This window comes from Pyrus communis, chromosome 9 (assembly GCF_041283825.1).
Source record: "Pyrus communis isolate YQ-2024b chromosome 9, ASM4128382v1, whole genome shotgun sequence".
NCBI classification, from domain to species: Eukaryota; Viridiplantae; Streptophyta; class Magnoliopsida; order Rosales; family Rosaceae; genus Pyrus; species Pyrus communis.
In genome coordinates, this window is record NC_142573.1 from 16,437,911 (window position 1) to 16,460,439 (window position 22,529).

Consider the following 22,529-nt stretch of genomic DNA (forward strand, 5'->3'; position numbering starts at 1 on the left):
GTGTTACATCAGCACTTAACGGAACTTTTAACAGAATTGTGACATAATAACCACATTGATTTGCGATACCTATTTTCAGGGACTATATTGATTAATTTTTAATTTCTGAGACCATCTTGATAGTGAGGGTCAATTTCAAGGACCATTTGTGATAAAAACTCAAACTGAAATTATCAGAGGGCAAAATGAAAATTTACATGAAATACGGGACCCAAATTGTAAATTTAACTTCGCTTAAACCCTAGCTAAACCTTAAGCTCTGGAAACTCTGGTTGGTTGCCGAGAAAATTCTGCTCATTTTAGTCCTGCGATTTTCTTGGCTACCAGAACTGTGAAAAAGCAATGAACTACAGGTTCCAGAACCTCCTCGGAGCTCCGTACCGAGGAGGCAACGCCGAAATCACCAATAACACCGAGCTAATCTCACCGGTCGGTAAGAGAGTCTCCGTCACCGACCTCATCAAATCCCAAACCACAACTCTACCTTTCCAATCTTCCTCCAACATCTCCCGAATCGCGGCCTCGCCTGACGGGGTCTTTCTCCTCGCAGTCGATGACAACCACCGATGCCTCTTCATCAACCTCCGCCAGCGCGTGGTGCTTCACCGCATTTCCTTCAAAAACCCCGTCAATGCCCTCGAATTCAGCCCGAACGGGACGTTTATTGCGGTGGCAACCGGTAAGTTGGTCCAAATTTGGCGCTCTCCTGGCCTTAAGAAAGAGTTTTTTTTCCATTTGAATTGGTTAGGACTTTTGCTGATTGTGATGATAAGGTTGTGGCATTGGATTGGAGCCCAGACTCGAATTATTTGCTTGTCGGGTCGAAAGATTTGACTGCTAGGTTGTTTTGTATGAAAAAATTGAAGCCGGGTGGGGTTAAAAAAGAAGGCATTTATGTTTTTGGGTCGTAGAGATACCGTTGTGGGTGTTTTTTTGGGAATTGATAAGAACACGAATAAGGTATGCAATGTTTATACGGTTACCCATGATTGTTATGTGTTTAGTTGGGGTTTGAGTGACAATGAAGGTGAATCTGATGGAACGGAAGTTAAAGAGCCAGCCTCACCAGGTACACCGATTAGGGATGGTGATGATGAAGTTGAAGGTATTGGAAGTGGTAATGTGAAGAAGAGAAAGGGTTATGAGGGCAGAGAAGGTGACTTGGATGAAGAAGGTGGGTATTTGCAAAACAGGAAATGGGAGTTATTGGGGAAGAACAATTTTTTGCAGTCCTAGACGAAGTTGACAGCTTGTGATTATCATAGGGGCCTTCATATGTTGGTTGTTGGGTTCTCAAATGGTGTATTTGGGTTGTATCAAATGCCTGATTTTGTGTGCTTGCACTTGTTGTCGATATCAAGAGAGAAAATTACAACGGCAGTTTTTAATGAACTTGGTAATTGGCTAATGTTTGGGTGTGCGAAACTTGGACAGTTGCTTATGTGGGAGTGGAAGTCAGAGAGTTATATATTGAAGCAGCAGGGGCATTACTTCGATGTGAATTGTCTTGCTTATTCACCAGATTCGCAACTGTTAGCCACTGGAGCAGATGATAACAAAGTCAAGGTATATGAGTTTTTAGAATGGGAAGCTTTTTATTTAGAGGACTTAGCTATGTAGTTCCATGCAACTTTGTAGTTCAACCATCTTAGCTATATCTGTACGCTTTTATGATTTAAGAATGAGGATAGTAATTTGTTAGCTGTTATTTGAAGATTCGTATATTGTCTCTTTTGTGGGTTTTTCTTCAGTGTAATACTAACCCTTTTTATTTAATCCATTTGTTTCGGTTGTAGCATGTGTTGCCCTTAATAAATGATGACTGATTTCATAACTGACTATCAAAGATGCAACTTAGAATACTTTTGTACTGTAGGTCATATTACTTGTATGTTACGATGACTATGCATTACCACACCCTTGTCTTATGATTCTCATAACGAATGATTTTTTTATAGTCAACAATTGTTGTCCATGTGATTTTATCTTAGGATGTTCTACAAGAAAGTGGAGATTGGGTGCCACTAGATCATATGATAATTGGTGATATATGTACTATAGAATTGTCTAGTGAGTTTAATAATGCATGACAGTTTGTGGATTTGTGATGTATTGTTGCATTACCACACCCATTTTCTATTTCCACTTTCATAATTACATTCAACTTGCCAATGTGCGGATTATTAATATTTTGTACAAAATGCAATTATGGACTATCATACCTAGAGAGCTTACTCTTTTTCTTACGCAGATCTGGACTGTTTCATCAGGGTTCTGCTTTATAACATTCTCTGAGCACGCTAATGCCATCACCGCACTCCACTTTATGGCTAACAGCCATAGTCTCATAAGTGCCTCTCTAGATGGGACTGTTCGTGCATGGGATTTGTACCGTTATCGAAATTTTAGAACATTTACCACCCCTGAAACTAGGCAGTTTGTTTCACTGGCAGCAGATCAGAGTGGTGAAGTGATTTGTGCTGGAACCCTTGATTCCTTTGAGGTACAATAGATCTTTGTTTGGTCGATGAAGACAAGCCGCTTGTTGGATATTCTTAGCGGCCATGAAGGTCCTGTTCATGGTTTGATGTTTTCTCCTACAAATGTGAGTTTACTTATATTATATTTGATTGTTCTGCTGGTATAATTGTTGTGTTGGTTTATTATAAATGCACATGCTTCTATAATGCTTACTCGGGCTGTTGCAGATGCATATACTTTTATAGAGTTGGTTCCTATTTATGATTTAAGGTGTTTTCTTTATGTATATTGTTTTTATTTTCTCATGCAACCAAAGTTTATTTGCAAGGTTTAACGTCGATAGCTGTTGGAGCTTGATGCGATGTTTTTCTTTCACATGCAGGCAACTTTAGCTTCATCATCATGGGACAGAACAGTTCGGTTGTGGGATGTTTTTGATGGAAAAGGTGTTGTTGAAACATTTACTCGTACACATGATGTTCTTACACTGGTTTACCGCCCTGATGGAAAGCAGTTGGCTAGCAGCACATTAGATGGTCAAATTCATTTCTGGGACCCAATTGATGGTTTATTAATGTATACCATTAAGGGCCGTACGGATATTTCTGGAGGTCGTCTTATGACAAATCGTAGATCAGCTGCCAACTCAAGTTCAGGAAAATTCTTCACAACTTTATGTTATTCAGCTGATGGGACTTACATATTAGCTGGAGGAAGTAGCAAATACATCTGCATGTATGATGTTGCTGATCAGGTTAGTTTCTTACATGGGCAAGCTTTGAACAGCATGATTCACACTCGATGATGTTTCTCAAGCTTTCGTTTTTGGCATTTTCTGTTGCTGTTTCGTTTTCTGGCTGGAACATCAAGACCTTAACATCGAGCTATATGCAGTTATGCACACACACATCTTGCATCTTTTTTATGCTTGAATAAACTGCTTGGAAAAGCATAGGCTATATTTTTATTAACAGTTGGGTTATAAGCTTTCTACTCATTCTTACATAAGATACTGTTATTTACTTTGATTTATTGCAACTTTAGCCAAAATGCGATGAGGTTTTTTAAAAGAGTTGTTCAACTTTCCACCTCTTGGCCAGTGTCCCAATGAATTAAGATTTCTCCAAGTATAAGTCACATATTCAGAACATCAAACATCTAATGAGAACTTTGATTAGGGCTGTGCAACTTCCATGGTTACCTGAATACTCCATTTCATTCGTGTATAGGATGAACTTTAAGCAGCTTGTTGTATATCATTTTTGAAATAATAGGCGCTTTTTTCTAACTTTTGTATGCTTATTTCTTTTACGTCTTGTATGCATATGTGTGAACACGAAAAATTCCTGACGACGAGGAACAAGAATACGTGTACAAAAATAATATTTTGTGTTTAATGATTTTGGGGTTACGATTTCTCTCAAATTTGATCCTCTGATTCTATCTTCGTAGGGTGTAGGTTTGTGGATGAGTTGTTGATCCAAAGGGCCGTCGGGGCTTGATCTAAGGATGAACAGTTGATGAACGGATCTTCAAGGGGCGTTGGGCTTGATCTTGAAGAATGGGTGTATGGGTTTGTTGAGGTTGTTGATCCAAAGGGCCGTTGGGGCTTGATCTTAGGATGAACAGTTGATGAATGGATCTTCAAGGGGCGTTGGGTTTGATCTTGAAGAATGGGTGTATGGGTTTGTTGAGGTTGTTGATCCAAAGGGCCGTTGGGGCTTGATCTTAGGATGAACAGTTGATGAATGGATCTTCAAGGGGCGTTGGGCTTGATCTTGAAGAATGGGTGTATGGATTTCTTCAAGGGCTTTTGGGCTTGATCTTGAAGGTTAATGGATGAGCAGATCTTCAAGGGCTTTTGGGCTTAGTCTTGAAGAACGATTGGATGTGTGGATTTGTTGAGGTTGTTGATCCAAAGGGCCGTTGGGGTTTGATCTTAGGATGAACGGATGATGAATGATTAACACTTTCTTCAAGGGGCCGTCGGGGCTTGATCTTGAGTTGGTGGGAGTTCTTCAAGGGTCGTTGGGGCTTGATCTTGAAGGAGGATTTGACGAAGAACGAAGAGTGCTTTCTTAATCCTTCGGGATTTCTTGAGAATTTGGATGTTTGAGAGCTTTAGAGTTTTAAAGCTTCAAGGATTTGGGGAATTCTCTTCCAATTTGGGAGTAGAAAAATGTATTTGTGAATTGGTTTTCTTCTTGGTATTCCTCTTGATGGAGAAGCCTATTTATAGGTTTTGAGAATGAATCACCACCATTCATTTTTTTGGTGAAGTGAGTGGAGGTTGTAGGTGAAGGAAGTGTGTGAGGTTGGTGAAGTAAGTGGAGGTTGTAGGTGAAGTAAGTGGATGTTGTGGGTGAAGTAAGTGGAGGTTGTGGGTGAAGTAAGTGGAGGTTGTAGGTGAAGTAAGGGAAGGTTGTAGGTGTGGGTGAAGTAAGTGGAGGTTGTAGGTGAAGTAAGTGGATGTTGTAGGTGAAGTAAGTGAAGGTTGTAGGTGTGAGTGAAGTAAGTGGAGGTTGTAGGTGAAGTAAGTGAAGGTTGTAGGTGTGGGTGAAGTAAGTGGAGGTTGTAGGTGAAGTAAGTGGATGTTGTCGGTGAAGTAATTGTGTGAGGTTGTAGGTGAAGTAAGTGGAGGTTGTAGGTGAAGTAAGTGGATGTTGTGGGTGAAGTAAGTGTGTGAGGTTGGTGAAGTAAATGGATGTTGTGATTTTAATACATTGGTTAACATTTATTTTACTGAAATTTCGATGTCTACAAATGCCCCCACTTCAAGGCGCGTCGTAGACATGTGCTTGTCACGTGTAGAAGATGCGTTTTGAAGTCCCTTAATGTAGATGTCAACCCAAGGGCCGTCGAGGCTTGATCTTGAATTGGGCTGGAAATTTCTTCAAGGGCCATCGAGGCTTAATCTTGAGTTCGACTGGAAGATTTTCTGGTTTCCTCCAATTGTTGATTTTCCACAGGCTTAATCTTGAACTGGGCTGAAAGATTCTTTTGGTCTCATCCGAAGGTCTGAACTTACTCCTTTTGTCTGGAGTTGAATTTGATTCAAGGGTGGTGAACACTTGATTTTGAATCGGACTTGTGATTTCTTCAAGGGCCATCGAGGCTTGATCTTGAGTTTGACTGGAAGATTTTCTGGTTTCCTCCAATCGTTGATTTTCCACAGGCTTAATCTTGAACTGGGCTAGAGGATTCTTTTGGTCTCCCCCGAAGGTCTGAACTTAACTCCTTTTATCTGGAGTTGAATTTGATTCAAGGGTGGTGAACACTTGATTTTGAATCGGACTTGTGATTTCTTTAAGGGTCATCAAGACTTGATCTTGAGTTTGACTGGAAGATTTTCTGGTTTCCTCCAATCGTTGCTTTTCCGCAGGCTTAATTTTGAACTGGGCTGGAGGATTCTTTTGGTCTCCCCCGAAGGTCTGAACTTAACTCCTTTTATCTGGAGTTGAATTTGATTCAAAAGTGGTGAACACTTGATTTTGAACCGGACTTGTGATTTCTTCAAGGGCCATCGAGGCTTGATCTTGAGTGAAAATAAGACCATGAGCGGTTTCAGGATTCAGACACTTGGCAGGCAAGCACGAGGTGGAGGTGATGACCTGTTTCTTTGTTCAATCTTTCCAATTCATACTTAAAGAGGGTTAGAGGATGACTCAGGATATGCAGTTGTTGCGTTTGCTGACGATCCACAAGATTGATGTTTCATTGTCACTCGTCTTAGCTGTTCTCCAAGCAGATGTGGTCCCTTCTCTGGAAGTGTATCAACCGTTGAAGATGACTACTCAAGAGCAACGCTAGGTAAGCAACCAGGGAATAGATTCCAGGTAGTCGGTTCCAGATCGGAAGACTGACTCCAAGTGCCGGCTGATTGCTATCTTTCTCTTTGCCCTGTGAGTAAGAACAAGGGCAAAGAAAAAGACAAGGAAGAAGCATGATATGAGATACCTTTGTTTTCGCCCTTGATGATATGAGATACTTTTGCTTTTTGAAGAAGCAGCGAATGAATCAGCACATATATTTGTTGTGCTTGTCTCCACATGCTTCGATCTACCGTTTCCTCCTGCCTTATCTGTACTACAAGCATCTGGTATCTTCTTTGGAGAAGAAGAAAATTGAGTATTTCGAGAGGCTTTGCTGGGAGTGCGCCCTCAGAGGTGAGGAAGAGTTGGGCATTTTTTTTTGCAGGTCTGCCTTACCATAAAAGATGAAGGTCGACATATATATGGTTTTCCCAATAGCAAATGATGGTACTGTTCCTTTACCATTGTCGACAACTGTTGGGTAATTAAAACAGTAAGATTCACGCGTTCTCAACTTTGTCAGAAATCTTTGACAAAGTTGCTTGTAATGTCTGCAAAGTTGAGGTTAAATGTGAAAGGTACTGCCAAGTTTTGATCCAGCAAATCCGGTTTTTTTGAAATTCAAAGAATGATGACTCTTCGATCCTTGAATAAGCGGCCCAGCTTTTGAGGTTCGGAGGGTGTTACCTTTTTGATTTCTGAACAAACGCTTCTTCGATTTTTTGAGCAAATGCCTCTTCAATTTATGAATAAACGGCCATGTTGAGAGGTTTGGTTGCAACTATATTCTCGGCCGAGAAGAAGAGTCATGCGTTTTTGGATGTATGCCTTGCCATGAATGTTGACATATATAGAAATTTTAATGGCAAGCAGTAGTGCGGATGCGGCTTTGTCACCCACGCTTGTCGGCAAAAGTGTGGTAATTGGGGTAATGACCTCCACGCGTTTTCAACTTTGTCAGAGATTTTTGAAAAAGTTGCACGTGTTATCTGAAAAGCCGAGATTGTGTCTGAAGAGCGTTGCCGAACTTTACGCAGGAAAATCCGGCTTTTAAGATTTGAAGAGTGGTCTCTTCAATTTTTTGAATCGGTGGTCGTGTCGCCTTTCCTTTTTATAAAGGTATCGATTACCTCCAACATGCACACTTTGAAGATTGCCCGTTCGTGAAAATCGTCTCCGGTGTATTTGGTTTTAACGGCTCTTTGAGATTTTACTCTATCCAACCCTTCTCTTTTAACACCTTTGAAAATGGCTAACCCATCTAACATTTGCTTAGATTTGAGTCTCAGCAGTGATACGGGTGCGCCGCATCAGGGTAATGTATGGTGCCCGTCTTTCTTATCTTCTAGTGGCCCTCTTACAGGTGAAGACTCCGTGATGAAGGATGCAACAACAGCTACAATAGTAGCTAGGAACCTCCTCACTCCTAGAGATAGTAGGCTGCTTTCAGGACGGTCCGATGAGTTGGCCGTTCAAGAGTCCCTAGCTCTCAGTATTCAGTGTGCGGGCTCCGTGTCCAACATGGGTCAACGCCTACTTGCTCGATCCCGTTAAGTTGAATCATTGATGGCGGAGGTGGAAAATCTTAAACAAGAGATCCAACAGGTTAAGCGCGAGAATAGAGGTTTGCACGTGCTTGCAAATAATTATTCGACGAGCATGAAGAGGAAGCTTGATCAGCTGCAAGAATCTGAAGGTCGAATTCAAAGTGACCGTCAAAGGCTTGCGGCTTTCTTTCAGAGGCACCTTTTTCCTGCGTCATCTAGCGTTCCACCAAGTATTGAGGCCTCGAATGATCTATCTTCGATGCCTCCCGCTCCTGGAGTTTTGCCAAGTAGTGAGGCTTCACGTGAACAACCTTTGTGAAAGCTCCATCTTTTTTTTTTTTTTTTTTGTACGCACTTGTACTTTCTCGGAGATCAATGGACATGCTTTATTTTATTCAGTGTATTGTGCTAAATACAGATAAAACATATATATCACCAAGATGTGTTATTTCCTTTCTTTCTTTTTTCTTTTATTTTTTTTTATTTTTTTTTTATTTTATTTTTTTGGTGATTTTGATAATGATTTTGCCGTACACAGTTTATAATCTTGCGGGCCAGGAGCGTGGTGCATTTGCTTTAGGGGTAGTAGCGCTTCAAAAATCTGCCGTTGATGGGGCCGATCTTTAACCCTTCTTCTGCCATGATTAAGTAGGCGCCATTAGTGTAGACCTCTTGTATTACGTAGGGTCCATCCCACTTTGATGTGAACTTGCTTTTTGTTGATTTTAATGCTTGATCATCATTTGAATTAATCACAAAGTTGTGTAGCCAAGATTAGAACACACATCATGCATAATCTTGGTAGATATGTGAATGAATGAAGGGAGTGTTTAGCACACATCCTGCCGAGTTATTCCCTTTGGTTTTATGAAAGTTTCTTGTACATTACATAATCTTGATTATGAACCAAAGTTGCACATCACAATTAGGTTCATGATTAGAGACATTTGATCAAATCCACACATCATATGGTTGATCATATCCAAGTGAAACAAACTCAAGAAATAGGTAGATGAATGAGTATAAACTAACTTGACAAACATGGACTTAGTTAAGCAATGGTGAAACCGAATCCCTAGCTTCATTTCCTTTGATACTATCTCATTACATTAGTTGTTGACTCATTTATTTGTGTTTACTTCATTTTCTTATGCTTTCAAGTTACAACAACAAATCTGTCTATTTAGATTAGTTTGATTCATTTCCAAATCTGCCTAGTTTTGTTAGTTTGATTCATTTCCAAATCTGCCTAGTTTGTTAGTTTGATTCATTTCTTAGAGTTCTTGCAAAACAAGTAATTACATAGGTCCAATTAGTCCCTGTGGATTCGACACCCTTACTTATGCCATTATACTAAATATATTCTAGCATTAGGAAGGAAATATACATCAACACTTTTTGTCTTGTGAGTTGTAATGATAAGCCTACGAAATGCCAGCTCGAGATCTCCGGCTTGGAAAGACCTTGGGCGGACTTTCTTATTGAATGCCTTGGATAACCGTGCTTGGTAGCATTCCAAGTGTTGTTGAGCTTCGAGCCTTCTTTCATCCAGCGCTTCCAACTCTTGAAGGCGCAACTTTGCATTTTCTTCATTAGTCAAGCCTTCTTGTATAGCCATCCTTAGTGAGGGGATTTGACTTTCGAGCGGTAGAGCAGCTTCTACGCCATATACGAGAGAAAAAGGTGTAGTTTGGGTAGGAGTCCTATGTGTAGTCCTATATGCCCAAAGTGCTTCACTTATTCTTTCATGCCAGTCTCTCTTTGTTCGGACGATTACCTTTTTCAGGAGGTTGCACAGCGTCTTGTTGAATGCTTCCGCAAGGCCGTTGGCCGGAGCATGATACATGGAAGACTTGTGCTGCTTGAACTTGTATTTGTCGCAAAGCTCATCTACGAGTCAGTTGGAGAACTGCTTTCCGTTATCAGTGATAATGTAGCGAGGCACCCCATATCGGTGGATGATATGCTCCTTGATGAAACGAACAACAGTTTCCTTTTTGACTTCCCTTAAAGGTATGGCTTCAGCCCACTTGGAGAAGTAATCTGTTGCAGCTAGGATGTAAGCTTCCCCTGCAGATGACTTTGGCGTAATTGGTCCTACAACGTTCAATCCCCATGCGTCGAACGGCCATGAAGCAACTGTAGGGTGTAATGGTTCAGGAGGTTGATGTATGAAGTTGGCGTGGAATTGGCAGGCTTGGCACCTTTTGGCGTGTTCTAGGCAGTCCTTCATCATGCTCGTCCAGTAGTAACCCATTCTTTTAAGCTGGAAATGTAGCTTTGGTCCAGACTGATGTGCCCCACACACACCTGAATGTGCTTCTTCCATGGCTTGATCAGCTTCTTCTTCACCTAGGCATCTTAGGAGCACTCCTTCAAAAGAGCGTCGGTAGAGTGTTCCTTTGTAGTAAAGGAAGCGAGGTGCTCGTCGACGTATTTCGGAACGGTGTCTAAGATCATCTGGAAGCTTTCCGTGCTCTAAGTAGTCGATCAGCGGCTGTCTCCACTCTTCAACATCAACTGGAAGTACTGAGATGACATTTGTATCATCTAGTGACATTTCATTAACGAGCGGAATCACCCATCTTTGGCAAACTGGCACGTCTGCAGCTTCATCTTTTCCTAGTGTCATACTCGAGGCTAGATTGGCGAGAGCGTCTGCCATTTGATTTTCCTTTCTTGGCACATGTTTTAGTGTCACGGCTTCGAACTTTTGTAGCAGTTGAGTCGCTAGCCTCAAGAGCTGTGATTTCCATGTTGATCGCCATTTGGAGCCCGATGATCAATGCTTGGTACTCAACAACATTGTTGGAGCATGGCTTACTCAACAACAAAGAATCACAGAAAATAGCTCTCCAAAGAAAGTAATGGCTCGAGTCTCACAGGGTTATAGCGTTTGTTATGAGTTCCTTCCTTCAAGCATGTTACAGAAACGAATTTTTCTTTTATAATTGCATGTGAAGTCATACATTATAACCATAACCAAGCATATACCAAGAGTAAATCAAACTTTCATCCATGTTTATAACTCTCTTTAATAGTCATGCAATTACAAACCAAATCCTTGTCATTTTGTTGGAAGGTACCCTAAGACACAAACACACAAAAACGACTCAAAACACTCTTTTTAGGCTTTTCAAAACATGTTTTTCAAACTTTTATGTGATTTTCGGAGTTATAAAACAAAACACACTAAAACACTCTAAAACATCTTAAAAATACCTTAAAACAGCAAGGAACAACATTTGAAGTTATGGGTGATAAAATCCCACGAATTTGCATTAACAACATTAGTTACCCCCCCACACTTAAATCAAACATTGTCCTCAATGTTTTAAGCATAGATTCACACAAAACATAAGTAAACACACAAAAAGCACTTAAACATACTAAACATGGCATAATGTAAATAACAAAGAGAAGAGTTTAGGGACGCAAATCTGGTTGTGGAATGTAAATTCCATCTTCTCCTTGGTGATTGCATTGATGCTTGATTTTGTTGATTCCACAGGGGTTCCTCCCATCGTTGATTTTCCTTTGTGCTACTCTTGAACTGGGCAGCAGGATTCTTTTGGTCTCCCCCGAAGGTCTGAGCTTACTCCTTTGGTCTGTTTCTTTGTTCAATCTTTCCAATTCGTATTGAAAAGGGTTGGAGGATAACTCAGCCTATGTTTGTCTCCACATGCTTCAATGTATCATTTTCACTTGTCTTGCTTGCTCCCCTTGCAGAAGTGGTCCCTTCTCTGGAAGTGTGTCAACCGTTAAAGATGACTACTCGAGAGCAACGCTAGGTAAGCAATCAGGAATGCATTCCTGATTGCTTTCGTTTACTTTGCCATGCGAGTAATAACAAGGACAAAGGAAAGGACAGGGAAAAAGCATGATATGAGATACTTTTGCTTTAGACCTTGATGATATGAGATACCTTTGTTTTTGAAGAAACGGCGAATGAAGCAGCACATGTATTTGTTGTGGCTGTCTCCACATGCTTCGATCGACCGTTTCCTTCTGCCTTATTTGTACTCCAGGTTTCTGGTATCTTCTTTGGGGGAGAAAAAATTGAGTATTTCAAGAGGCTTTGCGGGGAGTGCGCCCTCAGAGGTGAGGAAGAGTTGGACATTTTCTTCAGGTTTGCCTTGCCATAAGAGATGAAGGTCGACATATATAGAGATAATATCAAGTGGTGGTACTGTTCTTTTACCCTTGTCGACAAACGTTTTGATCCCGCAAATCTGGCTTTTTGAAATAGTGGCGCCTCTTCGATTTCTGAACGACGTCCCTTCGATTTCTGAACGACGCCCCTTCGCTTTCTGAACGACACGTAGTAGTGCGGATGCAGCTCCTTTTGACAAAGCTGCACGCTTTTTCTGAAAGGCAGAGAAAGCGTCGCCGAACTTTGCGCTTGTCGGCTAAAGATGTGTAGTTGTGATGATGGCCTCCACGTGTTGTCTGAAAAGAAGAAATCTTTTGACAAAGTTGAACACGTCTTCTGAAAAGCCGAGAAAGCGTCGCCTAAATTACGCCGGAAATTCCGGCTTCTTGAATCGGTGGACGCGTCGCCTTGGATTTTTATAGAGCTATCGATCACCACAACAAACACACTCTGAAGAATTCCCATTCTTGAAAATCTACTCCGGCCCTTTGAGAATTAACTCCATCCACCCCTTCTCTCTGAACACCTTTGAAAAATGACTAACTCATCGAACCTTAGCTTAGATTTGAGTCTCAGCAGCGATCCGGTTGCGCCCCGTCAAGGTAATGTATGGCGCCCTTCTTTCTTTTCTTCTAACGGTCCTCTTACAGGTGAGGACTCCATGATGACGGATGCAACAACAGCTACGATAGTAGCTAGGAACCTCCTCACTCCTAAGGATAGTAGGCTACTTTCAGGACGGTCCGATGAGTTGGCCGTTCAAGAGTCCCTCGCTCTCAGCGTTCAGTGTGTAGGCTCTGTGTCCAACATGGACCAACGCCTGCTTGCTCGCTCCCGTCAGGTTGAATCATTGATGGCGGAGGCGGAAAGTCTTAAGCAAGAGATCAAATTGCTTAAGTACGAGAATAGAAGTTTGCATGTGCTTGCAAACAACTATTCGACGGGCATGAAGAGGAAGCTTGATGAACTGCAAGAGTCTGAAGGTCGGATTCAAAGCGACCGTCAAAGGTTTTCTGCTTATCTCCAGAGGCACCTTTTTCCTGGCTCATCCAGCGCTTGGCCAAGTATTGAGGCCTGGAATGCTCTAGCTCCGATGCCTCCCGCTCCGATGCCTTCCGCTCCGAAGCCTCCCGCTTCTATGCCTTCCGCTCCGATGCCTTCCGCTCCGATGCCTTCCGCTCCGATGCCTTCAGCTCCGACGCCTCGTAGTGGGGCTTCACGTAAACAACCTTTGTGAAGCACCATCTTTCTCCATGTTTAGTATTTTATTTAATATATGAAATTTTTTTTATTTTTTTTTATTTTTTATGAACAAGCTTTGTTTTATTCAGTGCATTGGGTTGCCTCCCAAGAAGCGCTTTCTTTTACGTCTTGCAGCCGGACGAAGAACCCAGTCACTCCAGGATATGTTCACGAATCGGATAAGAACTCCGAGTCATAAACAAGTACCTAAAACAAGAAACAAAACAAGATTAAGAATCTAGAATAAAATAAAAACAGACGAAAATAAAACAATCCAAGGGATTAGCAAATTTTCTAATCCCCGGCAACGGCGCCAAAATTTGATGCGAGATTTATACGCACACAAATTAAACCCTCTTTTTGTCAATTGTAGTATAAGTATAAGTAGGGATCGTTCTGGACCGGGGATTAGGAGGGATTGTTAACCACTTGGATTTGACTCAAAAACGTAAAAACACAATATAAAACACTATACTAGACTCAAAGAATGCAAAACTAAACTTTAAAACACTAAAACAAACCAAAAGACTCAAAACAACACAAACACACTCAAATCTGCCTAAAAACCACTTTCTGGGCAGATTTGAGCACAAACACAAATTTGGACGAAATTAAGTAATAACTTGACTCAAGAACGTAAAAACACAATATAAAACACTAAACTAACTCAAAGAATGTAAAACTAAACACTTAAAACATTAAAACAAACCAAAAGACTCAAACATCACCCAAAACACTCAAAACTGCCTTAAAATCACTTTCTGGGCAGTTTTGAGCACTTTGGTGAATTTGGACGAATTTATGTAACAAAATGAATCAAAACACTTATAAACACAAACTAAGACACTTTCTAACTAAATTAGACAATAAAGTAAAGGGGGATTGAGTTTTGGACGAAATTAAATAAAATGCACAGATTCTAAGTTAAAACAGATAGTAAAGATGAAATTGTGATAGAATAGAGGGTTTAATTTGAAACAGATAGTATAGTGTTTTATATTGTGTTTTTACGTTTTTGAGAGGCGTTCCTCGCAATTAAACCCTCTTTTTTTTACAATTGTAGTATAGATATAACTAAATGCTAGATTCTATCACAAGTTAAAACAGATTCTAAGTTGAAACAGATAGTAACGAGGAGCTTTGGTTGTTGTTGTGGATTTGTCAAGCGATCTGGGAGAGGCGTTCCTCGCAATCTTCATAGGAAGGAGCCTTGACCGAGTAATTAAAGAAGTCTTCTGGGAAGAGGTCGCACATTGTGATGGGGATGGACGATCTTTGTGTCGAAATTTCATTATCTCCAACACTTTCACTTTGTTCTGGAGGTTGACAAGAGCTGTTTTGCCCCCTTTTCGACTGATAAACTTGTGGACAAGATGATTGCTGCTTGTCCAATTTCTTCGAAGCGATCTTCGAAATGCATTCCTCACAATCTTCATAGTAAGGAGACTTGATCGAGAAATTGAATAAGTCTTCGAGGAAGAAAAGATCCTGCATGAACGATTTTTGTGTTGAAATTTTCTTATCTTCAACATTTTCACATTGCTTTGGAGGTTGGCGAAAGCTGCTTTCCCTCCTTTCTGATTGGTGCACTTGTGGAGAAGACATATGTTTCTCGTGCAGTTTCTTCGGAGTGACATGAGTCCATCCTTCAATTTCACTTGACTTGGAGCATGCTCCCAACAGTCGAGGTGAAGACTTTGAGTCGAAAGAGCCAGAAGTGACATCTTTCTTAGGGATTTCATCTTCAGTGCCGTTCTCTTGGGTTTGTTGGCATGAAGATTTGCCAGCGTGGACGATGATGCGCCTCCTTACCTTCAGTGGTCCTTTTGTGTCGACCTCTAGGATTGTTTGGCGCTTCATCCTTGAAGGAATCAAGCTTCGAACGTCGCCTTTTTCTGCTAACCCATCGAACTTTTCTTCCTTTGGTGTTGTCTTCCTCTTTCCAAAATGCTTCTCATTATCTTCAAATATTTCTGAAGCTGATCGTCGCAGAGGAGAGATAGTTGTGTTGCTTTGTTTCTTAGGCTTTAACAACCTATCAAAAACAGAGCTTTGGGATGTTGGCGCGTTAAGGCTCTTGAAGACAGAGGTTCGGTTTTGACTACCAATGCGATTAAGCACTGAAATTTAGGAGCTTGAATTACTCATCCTATCGAAGACCGACGTCCGAGGGGCGGGTTTAGGCTCTTTTTGGTCTTGTTCAATGCTCACGCTGATGTGTTGAGCGCTAGCTTTCTTCACTTTGCTTGAAATCTTTACGGATGCATTTGGTGTGAAGCCAAGTCCAGCTTTGTTGTTGTCAACTCCGTAATCATGCTCCTTCAACTTCTTTTGAGTCTCGGTGAGGTCACGATCTTTGTCGTTGACGATGTTTGAAACCTTCTTTCCAAGATTTGAAGAGGAAGTGATGCGAGATTTATACGCACACAAATTAAACCCTCTTTTTGTCAATTGTAGTATAAGTATAAGTAGGGATCGTTCTGGACCGGGGATTAGGAGGGATTGTTAACCACTTGGATTTGACTCAAAAACGTAAAAACACAATATAAAACACTATACTAGACTCAAAGAATGCAAAACTAAACTTTAAAACACTAAAACAAATCAAAAGACTCAAAACAACACAAACACACTCAAATCTGCCTAAAAACCACTTTCTGGGCAGATTTGAGCACAAACACAAATTTGGACGAAATTAAGTAATAACTTGACTCAAGAACGTAAAAACACAATATAAAACACTAAACTAACTCAAAGAATGTAAAACTAAACACTTAAAACATTAAAACAAACCAAAAGACTCAAACATCATCCAAAACACTCAAAACTGCCTTAAAATCACTTTCTGGGCAGTTTTGAGCACTTTGGTGAATTTGGACGAATTTATGTAACAAAATGAATCAAAACACTTATAAACACAAACTAAGACACTTTCTAACTAAATTAGACAATAAAGTAAAGGGGGATTGAGTTTTGGACGAAATTAAATAAAATGCACAGATTCTAAGTTAAAACAGATAGTAAAGATGAAATTGATGAAATGGAATGAATGGATGGGAACCTAGCTAAGGGGTTCATCTCCACACATGTTATACTTGCATAATAAAATGATTTCCAATTGCATTTCAATAAACCATGAATTCTCAACACCCCAAGTTAACCGTGATGCACTAATTAACCTTCAAATCTTCCTAACGTTATTGAATTGGATGGGTTAGCGCATACAACAATTCAAAACATTCCCCACAAGTCTCCTACATGATTGCATAATAGAGATACAAGCAAGAATCATTACGCTCTATGAAAATTATAAGTGTTGACGAGGCATTCGTTACTATGGAATACGCATGAAACTTATGCCAAGAATTCGTTTAACGCGATTGTTTATAAGCAACCTCCACTACTTGTGAATATAAGTTCGTAACTATTAGGTGAAACTCACTTATATTCTAGCGTCATATTCATGCATGAAATTAAGCGTGCACTCTCAATAAACATACATAAATAAGTTATCAATCAAACGGTTAAACAAATTGAATCACAACTTATGAAACGCAATTAGAAGTAATCAAATCAAAATGCAAGCATAAACATATATTTCGAATCACCCCCTAACAAAGGGGGGTTTAGTTCCTCATAACTTTGAAATCAAAGAAACACCTAAACATTCCAACAACTCAAACTTGAATTGTATGAACGTTTAGGCACTCTTCTCTTCCATTCCTCATACGTACAAAACAAAGAGAATTGAATTTAAACATTGAAATCAAAGAAACACCTAAACATTCCAACAACTCAAACTTGAATTGTATGAACGTTTAGGCACTCTTCTCTTCCTCGTTGTTGTAGCACAAGGTCTAAGGTGAGGTTTGGTGGTGTGAATGGTTTGGGGAGTGGTGGAAATGGAAGAGGAGTGGTGTTTGGATTATAAGGGAGAAACTCACGGCAATGGGGGAAGTGTTTGTGGTATGTACAATGGATGAATTTCTGAAATGGAAGTGTTTGTGACTGAAATGTGTATGAATGAGAATGAATGAATGTTGTGTGAAGTGTGTATGGTTTTTATAGGGAGATGAATGGATGGGAGAGGGAACATGACAGCTAGGTTAAGTGAATGCATGTGCAAAACAGCTAGGATGGCTGAAATTGTAAGGGGAATGCATGTGCAATGTTGGAAATCTGATGGGAGAAAGGTGGATGCATGTGTTGGCTGATTTAAAGAATGTGAGGGAATGATGAAAGGGGAAACATGACAGCTAGGATGAATGCATGTGGAGTGCATGTGCAATGTTTTAAAGGATGGAATGCATGTGAATATGCTAGAAATCTGATGGGAATGAATGATTAAATGTGAATGGCTGATTAGAATCTAGGGTGCATGTGGGTTAGAAATGCATGTGGGTGAATGTTTGAATGATTAAAGGGGAAACATGACAGCTAGGTTGGTTGGTGGCTGCCATGGAGGTGTGGAATGATGGAATTGCACAAGGGGAATGCATATGCACGGTTTTGGTGTGGACAAATGATTATGGATGCATGTGTTGAATGATTTCTTGGTGAGGGATGTGGAGCGGCTGGAATGATGAAAGAATAAAGGGTGCATGTGGGTTAATTAATTAAAGGGAGTGCATGTGCAATATTGTTGTTGGTGCAATGATGGAGGAACAAGTGCATGTGGCTGAAATGTGGAAGGTGTGTGGCTACTTCAAGTAGGAATCCTTGTGACATCAACTCTTCAATTTCGTCCATTCCTTTTGCTCCAAGTATAAGTTATCCCTTCCAAGTCCAATTTTGCTCCAAAATGCTCCAAAATGCATCTTTTTGCTCCTTTAGCCCTTTGGACCTACAAACACACGAAAATAGCTTAAAGTAATAAAATAACTAAAGAAACATAACGTAAATGCACGAGAAAAGCCATTTAAGTCGCATGAATATGCTCCTATCAGGAAGCAAAATCATGCCTAGCCTTTGAAATGAGTTCGTAGGCATTTGGGTTAAAGCCTTCTTCGGTCTTCTTAGTTGGAAGAGAGCTTGGTTTCACTTTGACGCCATGCTGTGCCTCCAGACGGTTGATGAGTCCGGCGGTTTGCAAGTTTTTCTCATCTGCAGTCTTTATCAGCCTTGCAATTGTTTCCTTCATCTGAACCAGCTGTTTTTCAATGGAGGTAGTACCGATAGTCATGACTTGTTCTTTGTTTGAAGCCATGGACTGTGCTTGAATATCTTGAGCGGAGACAGAGATGAGAGGTAGATATGATCCCACCGGGCGTGCCAAATTTGTGAACACGAAAAATTCCTGATGACGAGGAACAAGATTACGTACACCAAAATATTATTTTGTACACGTATTCTTGTTTCTTGTTTCAGGAATTTTTCGTGTTCGCAAATTTGGCACGCCCGGTGGGACCACAACGACACCAAAAGCTCCTCGTTCGCACGAGCCTAAAAGGTGACAACAAATGCTCCTTGCCTGCACGAGCTGAAACTGCAAACGGCACCAAAAGCTCCTCGTCTGCACGAGCCTAAAAGGCGACAACCAAACGCTCCTTGCCTGCACGAGCTGAAACTGCAAACGGCACCGAAAGCTCCTCGTTCGCACGAGCCTAAAAGGTGACAACCAAAAGCTCCTTGCATGCATGAGCTGAAACTGCAAACGGCACCAAAAGCTCCTTATCTGCACGAGTTGAAACTGCAAACGACCACAAACGCTCCTGGCCCGCAAGAGCATAAACTGTGTACGGCAAAATCATTATCAAAATCACCAAAAAAAAAAAAAAAAAAAGAAAGGAAAAAACACATCTTGGTGATATATATGTTTTATCTATATTTAGCACAATACACTGAATAAAATAAAGCATTTCCATTGATCTCCAAGAAATTACAAGTGCGTACAAAAAAAAAAACAAAAAAAACAAAAAGATGGAGTTTTCACAAAGGTTGTTCACGTGAAGCCCCACTACTTGGCAAAACTCCAGGAGCGGGAGGCATCGAAGATAGATCATTCGAGGCCTCAATACTTGGTGGAACGCTAGATGACGCAGGAAAAAGGTGCCTCTGGAAGAAAGCCGCAAGCCTTTGACGGTCACTTTGAATTCGACCTTCAGATTCTTGCAGCTGATCAAGCTTCATCTTCATGCTCGTCGAATAATTATTTGCAATCACGTGCAAACCTCTATTCTCGCGCTTAAGCTGTTGGATCTCTTGTTTAAGATTTTCCACCTCCGCCATCAATGATTCAACTTGACGGGATCGAGCAAGTAGGTGTTAGCCCATGTTGGACACGGAGGCCGCACACTGAACACTGAGAGCTATGGACTCTTGAACGGCCAACTCATCGGACCGTCCTGAAAGCAGCCTACTATCTCTAGGAGTGAAGAGGTTCCTAGCTACTATTGTAGCTGTTGTTGCATCCTTCATCACGGAGTCTTCACCTGTAAGAGGGCCACTAGAAGATAAGAAAGACGGGCATCATACATTACCCTGACGCGGCGCACCCGTATCACTGCTGAGACTCAAATCTAAGCAAATGTTAGATAGGTTAGCCATTTTCAAATATGTTAAAAGAGAAGGGTGATGCGAGAATTTATACGCACACAAATTAACCCTCTTTTCGTCAAATTGTAGTATATGTATAAGTAGGGATCGTTCTGGACCGGGGATTAGGAGGGATTGTTAATCACTTGGATTTGACTCAAAAACGTAAAATAACAATATGAATGTATTTCTAACTAATCTAACACTTTAAAATAAATGGGGGATTGGTTTTGGATGAATTTAAACTAAAACAGAAACTTGGAATTAAAACAAATTCTAAAAACGAAATTAATGAAATAGAATGATGAACAACTAGTTAGAGGGTTCCTTATCCACACATGAACATAAGCATATAAATTGACTCCCAGTTATGACTTCAACAAACGATGAATGACAATGCTCCAAGTTAATTAGGTTCGCTTAAACTAACTTTCAGATTTCCCTAGATTCATTGGATTGAATGGGATACGCATTACAACCAAATTATTCCTAATCAAAGTCCCTAACCATGGAATACGCATGATAGAGACATTCAACAAAGATCATTAAGTTCAACGGAAATCATAAACATCGACTAGGCATTCATAACTATGGAATACGCATGTTAATCCAGCCTAGGGTTTACTAAACACAATCGTGACTAGCGATCTTTACTACTCATGAATATAAGTTCATAACGATTAGGTGAAATTCCCTTATATCCTAGCATCAAGTTTAGACATGCAAATTAAGTGTCGACCCTCAACCCACATACATAAACAAGTTCTTAATCAAAACAGAAAAGTAACCCACATCTAAAGTTCATGAATTCATAACTGGAGTAAATCAAATCATAACGAACATATGTCCATGGCTTCAAATTCGCCTCTAACTAAAAAGAAATTAGTTTCACATGTTTAACATAATTGAATAACAAGTTAAATTAAACATGAAAACAGAAACAAGAAAAGAAAGAACAAATGGATGGAAAGTTAGCTACGGGGTTCATTTCCACATATGTTATACTTGCATAATAAAACGATTTCCAATTGCATTTCAACAAATCATTAATTCTCAACGCCCCGGGTCAATTAGGTCCGCTTAAATTAACCGTCAAGTTTTCCTTAAGTTAATGAATTGGATGGGTTAGCGCAACGCAATTCACAACATTCTCCAAAAGTCCTTTACGTGAAAAGCACAATAAAGATACAATCAAAGATCATTAAGCATCATGAAAACTTTAAGTGTTGACGAGGCATTCGTTACTATGGAATACGCATGAAACTTATGCCAAGAATTCATTTAACGCGATTGTTTATAAGCAACCTCCACTACTTGTGAATATAAGTTCGTAACTATTAGGTGAAACTCACTTATATTCTAGCGTCATATTCATGCATGAAAATTAAGTGTACACTCTCAATAAACATACATAAATATGTTATCAATCAAACGGTTAAACAAATTGAACCACAACTTATGAAACGCAATTAGAAGTAATCAAATCAAAATGCAAGCATAAACATATATTTCGAATCACCCCCTAGCTAAAGGGGGTTTAGTTTATTATAACTTTGAAATCAAAGAAACACCTAAACATTCCAACAACTCAAACTTGAATTGTATGAACGTTTAGGCACTCTTCTCTTCCATTCCTCATACGTACAAACAAAGAGAATTGAATTTAAACATTGAAATCAAAGAAACACCTAAACATTCCAACAACTCAAACTTGAATTGTATGAACGTTTAGGCACTCTTCTCTTCCTCGTTGTTGTAGCACAAGGTCTAAGGATAATTGGTTTGGGGGAATGGAAGTGTGGAATGGAGTGAGGAGTGATGGAAATGGAAAGATGGTTTTTGGATTCTAAGGGAGACTCACGGCTAAGAGAGAAAGGGATGTGTTTGTGGTGTGTTGTGTATGAAATGAGATGTGAATTGAATGAATGAATGCAAGGGTATTTATAGGAGTAGTGGAGGGAACATATGGCTATGTCATTTGTAGGTGAAGTAGGTGGATGTTGTAGGTGAAGTAGGTGGATGTTGTAGGTGAGTAGGTGGATGTTGTAGGTGAAGTAGGTGGATGTTGTAGGTGAAGTAGGTGGATGTTGTAGGTGATTATGAGTGATAAATGATAAGTGTATGATATGTTAAGTGATAAGTGAATGATTATGATAAGTGATAAATGAATGTATGATATGATAAGTGGTGAATGATATGTGGTGAATGATAAGTGGTAGTGTTTAAGTATTTAAAATAGGGAACAAAGCCCTTCCTTGCATGGCAAGGAAGGGAGACACAAGGAAACACACGACAATGTCCTAAGGTTGCTAGGAATGTTGTTTTTGTGTTCTAAAATGCGTAGGAGTTTTCAATGATACTCAAACATGAGGTCTTTTTAGGATTTAACTTTCCTACTTCAAGTCTTCAATTTCGTCCATCCTTTTGGCTCCAAGCATATGATATCCATTCCAATCTCTAATTTGCTCCAAAAGGCTCCAAAAGGCATCCTTTTGCATACTTTGCCCTTAGAACCTGAAAACACACAAAAGAAGCATAAAGAACTAAAATAACTAAAGAAACATAACGTAAATGTACGAGAACAAGCCATTTAAGTCGCATAAATATGCTCCTATCAAATACCCCCACACTTAGCTTTTGCTAGTCCTCGAGCAAAACAGAAAAACAAAACAAAAAGAACAAAACACAACCTACACCTTCCAACAATCGTATCAGGGACTTCCAATGCACATGACAAGTTAAAAATCATTATTCTCACAG

General features: G+C 40.1%; 1 pseudogene across 1 annotated transcript in view; it reads left to right on the plus strand.

Annotated features, from left to right (window-relative positions):
- Window positions 1–246: 246 nt before the first annotated feature.
- LOC137740164 (periodic tryptophan protein 2-like) overlaps window positions 247–22,529 on the plus strand; it is a 36,875-nt pseudogene continuing 14,592 nt past the window's right edge. The window contains exons 1-3 of the transcript XR_015966754.1: window positions 247–1,566; window positions 2,252–2,605; window positions 2,864–3,235. The product of XR_015966754.1 is annotated as a periodic tryptophan protein 2-like (transcript). The remainder of the gene's footprint in view (window positions 1,567–2,251; window positions 2,606–2,863; window positions 3,236–22,529) is intronic.